This window comes from Larus michahellis, chromosome 7, assembly GCF_964199755.1.
Source record: "Larus michahellis chromosome 7, bLarMic1.1, whole genome shotgun sequence".
Lineage (NCBI taxonomy): Eukaryota > Metazoa > Chordata > Aves > Charadriiformes > Laridae > Larus > Larus michahellis.
In genome coordinates, this window is record NC_133902.1 from 6803315 (window position 1) to 6811545 (window position 8231).

General features: G+C 56.1%; 1 long non-coding RNA gene across 1 annotated transcript; it reads right to left on the bottom strand.

Annotated features, from left to right (window-relative positions):
* Nucleotides 1-540: 540 nt before the first annotated feature.
* LOC141746843 (uncharacterized) lies at nucleotides 541-8231 on the bottom strand. Its single transcript, XR_012588506.1, has 3 exons — nucleotides 8085-8231; nucleotides 2467-2617; nucleotides 541-2207 (listed from the first exon to the last, which is right to left on the bottom strand). It is a non-coding gene; the product is annotated as an uncharacterized LOC141746843 (long non-coding RNA).

Consider the following 8231-nt stretch of genomic DNA (forward strand, 5'->3'; position numbering starts at 1 on the left):
TCACACCACAGCCCTGCCCAAGGCCACAGTCCTGGAAATAAAAAAAAAAACAAAACAAACACAAAGCTGCAGCAAAAGGGGCTGCTTCCCTCCCCTCACCTTCCACAGGAGCCGGGAGAGCCCCAGCTCAAAAGCAGAGAGGTCTTTTCCCATGGCACGCTGGCTTTCTCACTTAAAAAAAAATAAAATAAAAAAATAAAAAGTTTAAAGCTTTCCTAACCCCTTTTCATTTAATATTTAACGTGCAAGAGTTTCTGCGTGCCCAGGTTAGGTAAACATTAGGGGAGATTGTTTATAGAAATTATACACAGAGTGGTGCTGGTTTAATTTATCAAAAAAGGTTTTGTTGAAATAAATTCATTTTACAGTGAAACCCACTTAAACCTGTTAAAGGGGTGACCGTGTTTAAAATGAACCTGTTTGTGCTTCAGCTCGAGGAGCACCACGATACCATCTCTCAGTGTAAATATTCCCTGTCGGAGCGCGGGACCTGGGAAGCCCTGCCAAGGAGAGGGGTGCCCGGCTCGGTGAGTCCCCACCGGGATGGGAAGGATGCGGCCGTGGGCCCCGCACAAGCCGGGATGGTCCAGCCACCGGTGCCATGGTTTAACGCCACGTCTGCCCCGCTCACCCACTCAGAGGCGAGGAGCAGGAGGTGGCAGCAGGGGTTCAGGGGACGCAGCTGGGATGACACAGGGTGTTACGGGAGAAACGCAGCTCTCAGCAGGCAGGAGCTCTGGGGCTGACCTCCAAACCTGGGGGACGAGGGACGGGGAGAGCCCTCCAGCCTCTCCCTGCCCCGCTGCTCCATCCCACACCGCTGCTTCGCTGCTGGATTGATTGCTATTGGCACCACTGTTGTTATCAGCTTGACCGGATCACTCTTATTTTGGGAAATTAATAAAAATAAGGCAGTAGCCATTTTTCCCCCCCCTCTCCTGAAATTTATTCCAAAGTGGGGAAAAAGCAGAATCTCTGCTCTCGCCTCCCCTCTGCTGGCTCCAGCCAGCCGCAGCACTTCCCGCACGCCTGGTTTTGTTTCTCTGCTTGAAAAGAATTAAGCTCAGCAAGGCCAAACCGCGACCATGGAAAATACAGGGCGGGGGAAAAAACCCATCCGCATTTCTCCTTCACGACACGGGTCAGATTAACAGGGGGAAATTAACGCTACCACGTTTAATGGAGGTGAAGTGCTTTACAAATGAGCAGATGCATGAATTTGAAGCATGGGGCTGTAAGAGTTAATCTCAGTATGGAGCGATACTCGGAAAAACGTTCATTCATCCATCTGTCCATTCAGGAGGCATCAGCCAGGTACGGGGCTTTGTGCATTTCCCAGAGTCTGGCCTAAAGGTATTTATAGCCTAGAGCTGGTAGGGGGGAAAACAAAAAATAAACAACAGGAAAAAAAGGGATGGGATATGGGAAACTGCACTTTGGAAGTGATCTATGCAAAATCCTCCACAAGAATTAATATTGTCTCGTTAACAGAGGGAGCAATTTGAAATTCTATGGGAATGGTGGATAAAACCTGGAAAGCATAAGAGCCAGCTCTGATTTCAAAGTCCATGGGAGCATTCCAAGGCAGAGCTTTAAAATTAGAAACAGCATGCAAAGTTACTTTTCCACTGAAATGTCATGTTTTCCTCAAAAAGAGCTTTTTCCATCTCAGAAAACGCGTTTTGTCACTGAGCAGTAAGCACACTTCTCCCGATAGATTTGCTGAAGCAAGAGCTCCTGGAAAAAACAGAGAATCTCATCCAGGCACTCGGCAAACAAATAAAGGCCAAGAAGAGAAGAGTCTGGGCAGCACGTTTCCATCCAGGGAGGTTTGATGCTCCTCCTCTAAGCTTTTCCTCTACCTTTTCACTTGGGGAAGGTGGGGAGAAATGGATCCATCCTTTGTCGGAAACCTGACTAAGGTTTCCGACTCGGACCCTCCGCTCCCGTGCATCTCCCCCAGCACTGCCCACGCTGCTCCTTTCAGGGCAGTGAAGACACCCCGTGATGCCCAGAAGGGTGTTTGGCTTTTGGGGAGCTTATTTCCAGAGGGCAGACAGTGCTTGTACCGGAGTGTGCTGCATATCTGGGATCTCTCGTTTGAGGCAGGGCCAAAAAGGAAGAGCAAATACGACTGCTGACTCCAACAGTCTTTCCAGTAAATCCACGGAAATCACCATCAGCTGAATTCAGGTCTTGCCTCCAGCCTAAAACACAAAGTTCAGATCCTCGAGCTCCTGCCCAAAGCAGCACTGTTGGGGTGAAATCAGTTACGCATGACCCGGGATGGAGCAGAGCCCATCCCCAGCCTTCACTTGGACCACTGGAGGGCCCCAGTTTCGGGCAACCATCCCTCTGGGGGGATCCCAGTATGGGATCCACCAGCACCACCCCAGCAGTGACGTGCAAAATAACCACCCTGATGGCCAACACTGTCATGGCTCTGCTGGGCGCCGAATTACTCACCATCCTCTCGTTTCCAGATGGTCTAAATGCCTGACCCCACAAGCAGCCTCCGTAGCACTGTGGGATGCCCAGTGTCCCCCCAGAACTGGGTACATGACAGCAGGTAGCACCGGCTGCTCCTGGTGCTTGTCTCCAGCCACAGCACAGAGTGCTACAGGGGAGGAGAAGAAGAAATTTAGGTAAGTGGGAACGTAAAAAGGGGATGTAAAACTCAAAGAGATCACTGATCCCTGGCTTAGAGGTGACCCCGCTCCCCGTTGCAAGGCTGAGCTTTCTGCTAGTGGGACAAAAAGGGTCTGGAGAAAGACCATCCTTGTCATGTCCCCCAGAAGCAGCCCCATACCACCACGCTTTCCTGGGAAGCCACAGACCCATTGCGGGAGCAGGCTCCTGGTGCACAGGGGGGTTGCTGGAGGCCAGGCTCCCCCATTCTCTGAGGATGCTGCTCCCGCGGGGCTGGCAGGTGCTGCTGGACCACAGCCCTCCTCCTCCTCCTCCTCCCTGTGTCTCTCCCTCCGGGCCGGCCCGAGACAGCCCCGCTTTGAAGCTGTGCCGGGGCTGGCAGCAGCATCGGTGCTGGAATAAGATGGCTTTTAAACTCAGAGTGAGATGAAAAGCAGCCGGAAACGCATCTAACGGGTGACTGGAGGGCTAAGCCTGCTTTTCTCATGCTCGCTTATCCCGGGCTGCTCTGCCAGAGCCCCGGTCCCCCGGGAGCAGCTTTCTCAAGCTCTGCTGCCTGCCCGAGTCCTTTGCTGCTTGCATCCCTCCTCTGCCGAGAGGTGAAGCAGCAGCAGACTTTCAGCAGAGATGTAAAAAACATTTTTTGTCATTAAAGCTCTCCCGGCGTCTCCTGCCCTGATTCCCAGGAGACCACACCAGGCTCTGAAGCGCCAGCCAAGGTGCTTCACCTCAGGAGCAGCTGCGGTTCTGGAACTAGGGAGACTCCTGCATTGCTTCTCAGAGCAATTCAGGAGGAGAAATGGGAAACACGGAGGCCTGTTGCTGCCGGGGAGCTAGCGGCGTTCAGCAGGCGTGCACAGTGTGGCACTGACGGGAGAAAAACCATTCCCTTCCCCAAAGCGCTCCAGGCGAAACCTGCGGTTCCCATGTTTTCTGGGCACTGACCACCTCTACCGCTAAACTCTTAACCGAACACGCTATAAAACCCTGCCAAGACAGCCCCGTTCCTCACAGCAGCAGGCCACCGGCCAGCCGAGAGCAAGAGCCGACAGAGAGCGGAGCTGCTGGAGATGAGCACTGTGTCCCCACGGGGCCGGAGCGGAGCTGGAGCAGAGCACATCGCCGTGCGCCCGCCGCTTAACAAGGGGAGACATGAGGAGCACCCCTGGGCAACATCAGCTGAATCACTGCGCTAGCAGAGAGACCAGAGCTTTAAATCAGGTTTAAAATAGTCCAGGACCTTGAATGGCTTTTTACCTATTAGATTTCTGCTCTCCCTCCCATTAAGCTTAATGGAAATGGTTCTGAGAAAAGCAAACCCAAAACGCCACGGCTCCGCAGGGACGCAGCGGCTGTGGCTGAGCGCCCGCGGCAGCGGCTCAGAGCTCATCAGAAAGAGTTTCTTTGCCCAGAGACTGCGCGGGACCCCAGCGAGGCGCTGCTCCTGGCATTAGCAATGCAGGAGGCCAGGAGAAGCACGGATCTAATGAGATTTGTACTAATTCACGTGATTGTTTATAAGAACAACACCACACTAAGCCTGTTAAGCCATTCTGGCTGGCCAGGACTATCCGCTCACACTGGCCACTGCTCGGCCGTGCACCCTCCAAAGCCTGAGGTTTGATGGGAGTAGTATTTTGCCTAGGAGAACAGAGCATGCAGAGCAAAACGTTTGCCATTTCTCCTAACCAGAGCCCGTAGGAAAAAAAAAAATCTCACAACAGCGTGCTGAGGATGCCCTCCCTGCACAGCGCTGGGCTCTGCCACCCAGCAAAAGCAGACGTTGCACCCACACACACTCTGTGGGGCACACACACATGGGGCAGCAAAGTGGGAGCAGCTCCGGGGTTTTTCTGCACCCCACAGCTGCAAACCCACCATCGCTGGGCTTCTCGATCAAGAATTTACACCACCAAAGAGCAGCCGAAGCAGCACATGGGGTCACACCCCCCCAGTAACTCACTCTCTGCCCCATGGGTGACAGCTTGCACAAACCAGCGGCATCTCAGAGATGTGCCTGACTTTCCTGCCACCACCCTCATGGAGAAAACTGTTGTTGTTGTGTGTTCCCTTTTCTCTTTTTTTTTTTTTTCCCTCCCCTTAATTGAAAATCATCAGCCCTCCTTGTGATGCTCCCAGCAAAGGAAAAGTTTACCCCAGTAATCAGCCCTGTGGTGCCAAAGAGTCTGCACCAAATTCAGATCCGGTCTCCCCGGCTCTGGGGGAACCAGACATAAATACGGGTCTCTAATCTCAGACGCGCTCGCTGATAATCTGCTCTGCAATTTGCAGATAGGGTAGTCTGAGCACTCGCAGGCTCCAGGGATGCGCGGGGAAGGCAGGGGGAGGCAGCACCCTGGTCCCCTCCGAGGGCTTGGGCTCTTTGTGCATCTTTCTTGCAAACCACCCACACGGCACACGCAGCCACCAACATGCCATGGCCTGATCCTGCACCCCCAGAAGTGGGAGGTTTGGCCTTGGATTCACAGCAGTCACTTGGGAAATCACAAACAGCCCTTTGCCCTTCTGGAGGCATCACAGGCACCAGTGGGGTTTCAAAGCAGCTGGACCTTGCAGAGGGGAGCAGTGAGATGGGAGGCGCTGGGATGCTCCCCGAAGTCCTGAACTGGGGTCCCAGCAAACCACCCCAGGTCACAGGGCAAACGTGTGAGCTGCAAAAGACACTTTTCTACCATTGTACCCAAGGGTCAGAGTCCCTCCAACGACCCCCACCTGGGGGACCTTCCAGTGCTCCCACGGTGTGGGGCTTGCTTGACCCTTCTCTCGCAGCCAAGGCAGGCTCACGCCCTGGCCAACACTTGACCAACACCAGTCACCACACTCACCAGTCACCCCAGTAAGAGGGACTTCTTCCCCTGTTCGATGAATGCGCCAAAAGGAGGAAAACAGCCTCCTGTTCCTACGGTGGGGCACAGGGACAGGACACTGCCACCAACCCAGGGAAAAAGCATATTTCCCCCCATGTCACCGAAGCACAGCACGTGGCAGAGCGAGGGCATGACAATTCTCTCAGGAAAGCTGAGATTTCTGCCCAGTTCTTCCCACACTCCAGGAAAACGGGCATTTCATGTGACGCTTCATGGGGGCAAAGGGCTCCAGCTGCCCAGTCTGTGGGCCCGAGGCTGGCCGCGAGCTGGGGGGATGCGTCTCTGCCTGAAAACAGCTGGGAGAAACACTAAACAGTCCGCCTGGAATAAAAATCCCCGCAAACACTCCCTCTCGTGGAGGCCGCCTCTCATGCTGTCTGGGAGACGGGGAGAAGTCTCGTCCCAAAAACCATCCCAAGGATGAGGGGCTCTGCAGGAATGAGGGGTCCGCAACACGCTCCCCCCGCAACACTGCACAGCATCCCCACACAGCCAAGCCCCCGCTGCTCAGAGGGAATCTTTGACATGAGCAGGGGAGAAGCAGGTACAGGACGGGGCGAGCTCGGGGCTGGCTGCACGGCTGTATCCATCACTCAGGGATCTCGGTTGCTTTTCAGGCTTTAACAGCCAAACCGCCTTCCCTTCTCACTGGTGTGGGGAGAAAGCGCATGGGGAATAGAAAGAAACACTGGGGATACCTGTTGGTATTTACCCTGGCCGAACCCCGGTCCATGCCATTTGTCTCTTTCAAAGCCATTTTGAGGGTGTCCCTGAGCCCTGACACGGCCTGGGTGGGGAGGACAGCTCTGGAGCTGGAGCAGGGCAGGGACAACAGCATTGCACTGTCTCCACCAGCTCATTATTTCCCAGCCTTGGGAATTATTTCCCAAAAGTCTTTAACCGATTCCCCCCAACCGCACAGGATTTTGCACTGACAACACCTTTCTGCTGGGAACCGAGCCAAGATCTCCACAAGGTCATTTTGCAAAGACAATTAGGTAGTCCCTTGACAGCGCTGTCTCATTTTAATTAGATCTTATTTCCAAAGAATTACCGAGCGTGCCAGGCCCGATGCTGAAGGCAAGGACCATTTAGAGAAATCAATGGGAGGCAAAGGACAGATGTACCTGTGCTTATGTCACTGGTTACAGCGATGCCAAACTTGACGAGGGAAAGCAGCAGCCCTTCTCGCATGATTTCACCCATTAATACTTCAGGCAATATAAAACCCAGCGTGCAGAAGACAGACCATCACCACTCCTGGCTGCTCCTTCGTGCTTAGGTGCCTCGGAGCGAGCATTTGCTGCTTTCTGAGGGGGTCCCTAGGTGTAACGTGTACATTTTTGGCAGAACTCACAAAGCTGGGGAATGGCCCCAGGCCCTTGTTGAACCACTGGGCGTCTGCTCACGCGTACGTGTGCGTGCACATAGGACGTACGTATAGAAAAAGTGAATATATACCCACACAACGGCCCTCAGCAAGGTGCACCACGGTGGTACAGGTGGCAGGGACAGGCTGTGACAGCAGGGAACAGATGGGTGCGGGGGGGGTGGGTGGGTACTGCTGCAGTCTCCTCACCCCTGCGGGGTGTGGGAAGCCAAACCCCCGGGATCACCGACGGTGCCGCCGGTACGGGCTGCTGTGCAGCCCCCCCCGGCAGAAGAAGCCCCCGAGGAGCCCCGTGACCAGTCGCCACCTCCTGGCCCCCCTGCCCGAGGAACCCCGTCACCGGTCACCGTCTCCCGGGGCCGCCCCCCCGGGGCCGCCCCCGCGGCGCGGCGCGATTGCGCCACCTGGCGGCCGAGCTTGGGGCAGCGACGGGCCAAGCCGGGGCGTGTGGGAGCCGAGGCACAGCCCGGGAAAGAAAAACCCCAGTTATGTTTGTTTGTTTGTTTGTTTGTTTGTTTTCCTGTGGCCCCAAAGCAAAGCGGTGCTGCGCGGCCCGTTCCTGTGCCGCTGCCCTTCGGCGGGGGGCTGGAGCGGTTTGACCCCCCCGAGGAGAGCAGTGGAGGGGGCACCTCCGGCACATCCCGTCGGCTGTCCCCAGCAGAGACCTCCTCCCTTCCCGGAGCGGCTCCGGGGAAGGTCTGGGAAAGGGCTCGGGCGGGCGCCGCGGGGCGACGGGTCCGGCTCTCCCTCCCCATCACCCGCCGCTGTAAACAACAGGAATAAACCGAGAGACTCCCCTTTCCCCTTTCCCACCCTGCCTCGGAGCAAACGGTGCCTGCGGCTCAGGACCAGCTTTGCATCAAAATAAACAGCTGTTTTTTCCCCTGATAAGGTTTTAAACCCGCCCAGATCAAAGAGGCTCTGCGAACCTTGCGGTGGGGAGCAGCCCAGACGGCTGCTTCGTCCTTCCGCACCCCTAGCCCATGCCTGGCCCCGGGACAGGACTGTGCCCCCGCGGGGTTCACGGGCCACAACCGACTCGGGGGGGGGCAAGAGACTTTTGAGACGCCGGTGCCCGGGGGAAACACGCGGGCAGAGGCTCGGGGGCTTCCCCGGGGTTGGGTGGGGAAGCCCTGGAGCGGGCAGGGGAGGCTCACCCGAGCAGGCTGCTGCAGAGACACGCTGTACTCCACACCGGGGCTCCGAGAGCGCCCCGTCGGGGGCCGGCCCCACTAACGTGGCAGGAAGGGGGGGGCTCCACAGAGGGGGGGGCCACAGAGACCCCGCACCGACCGTGCCCGGGC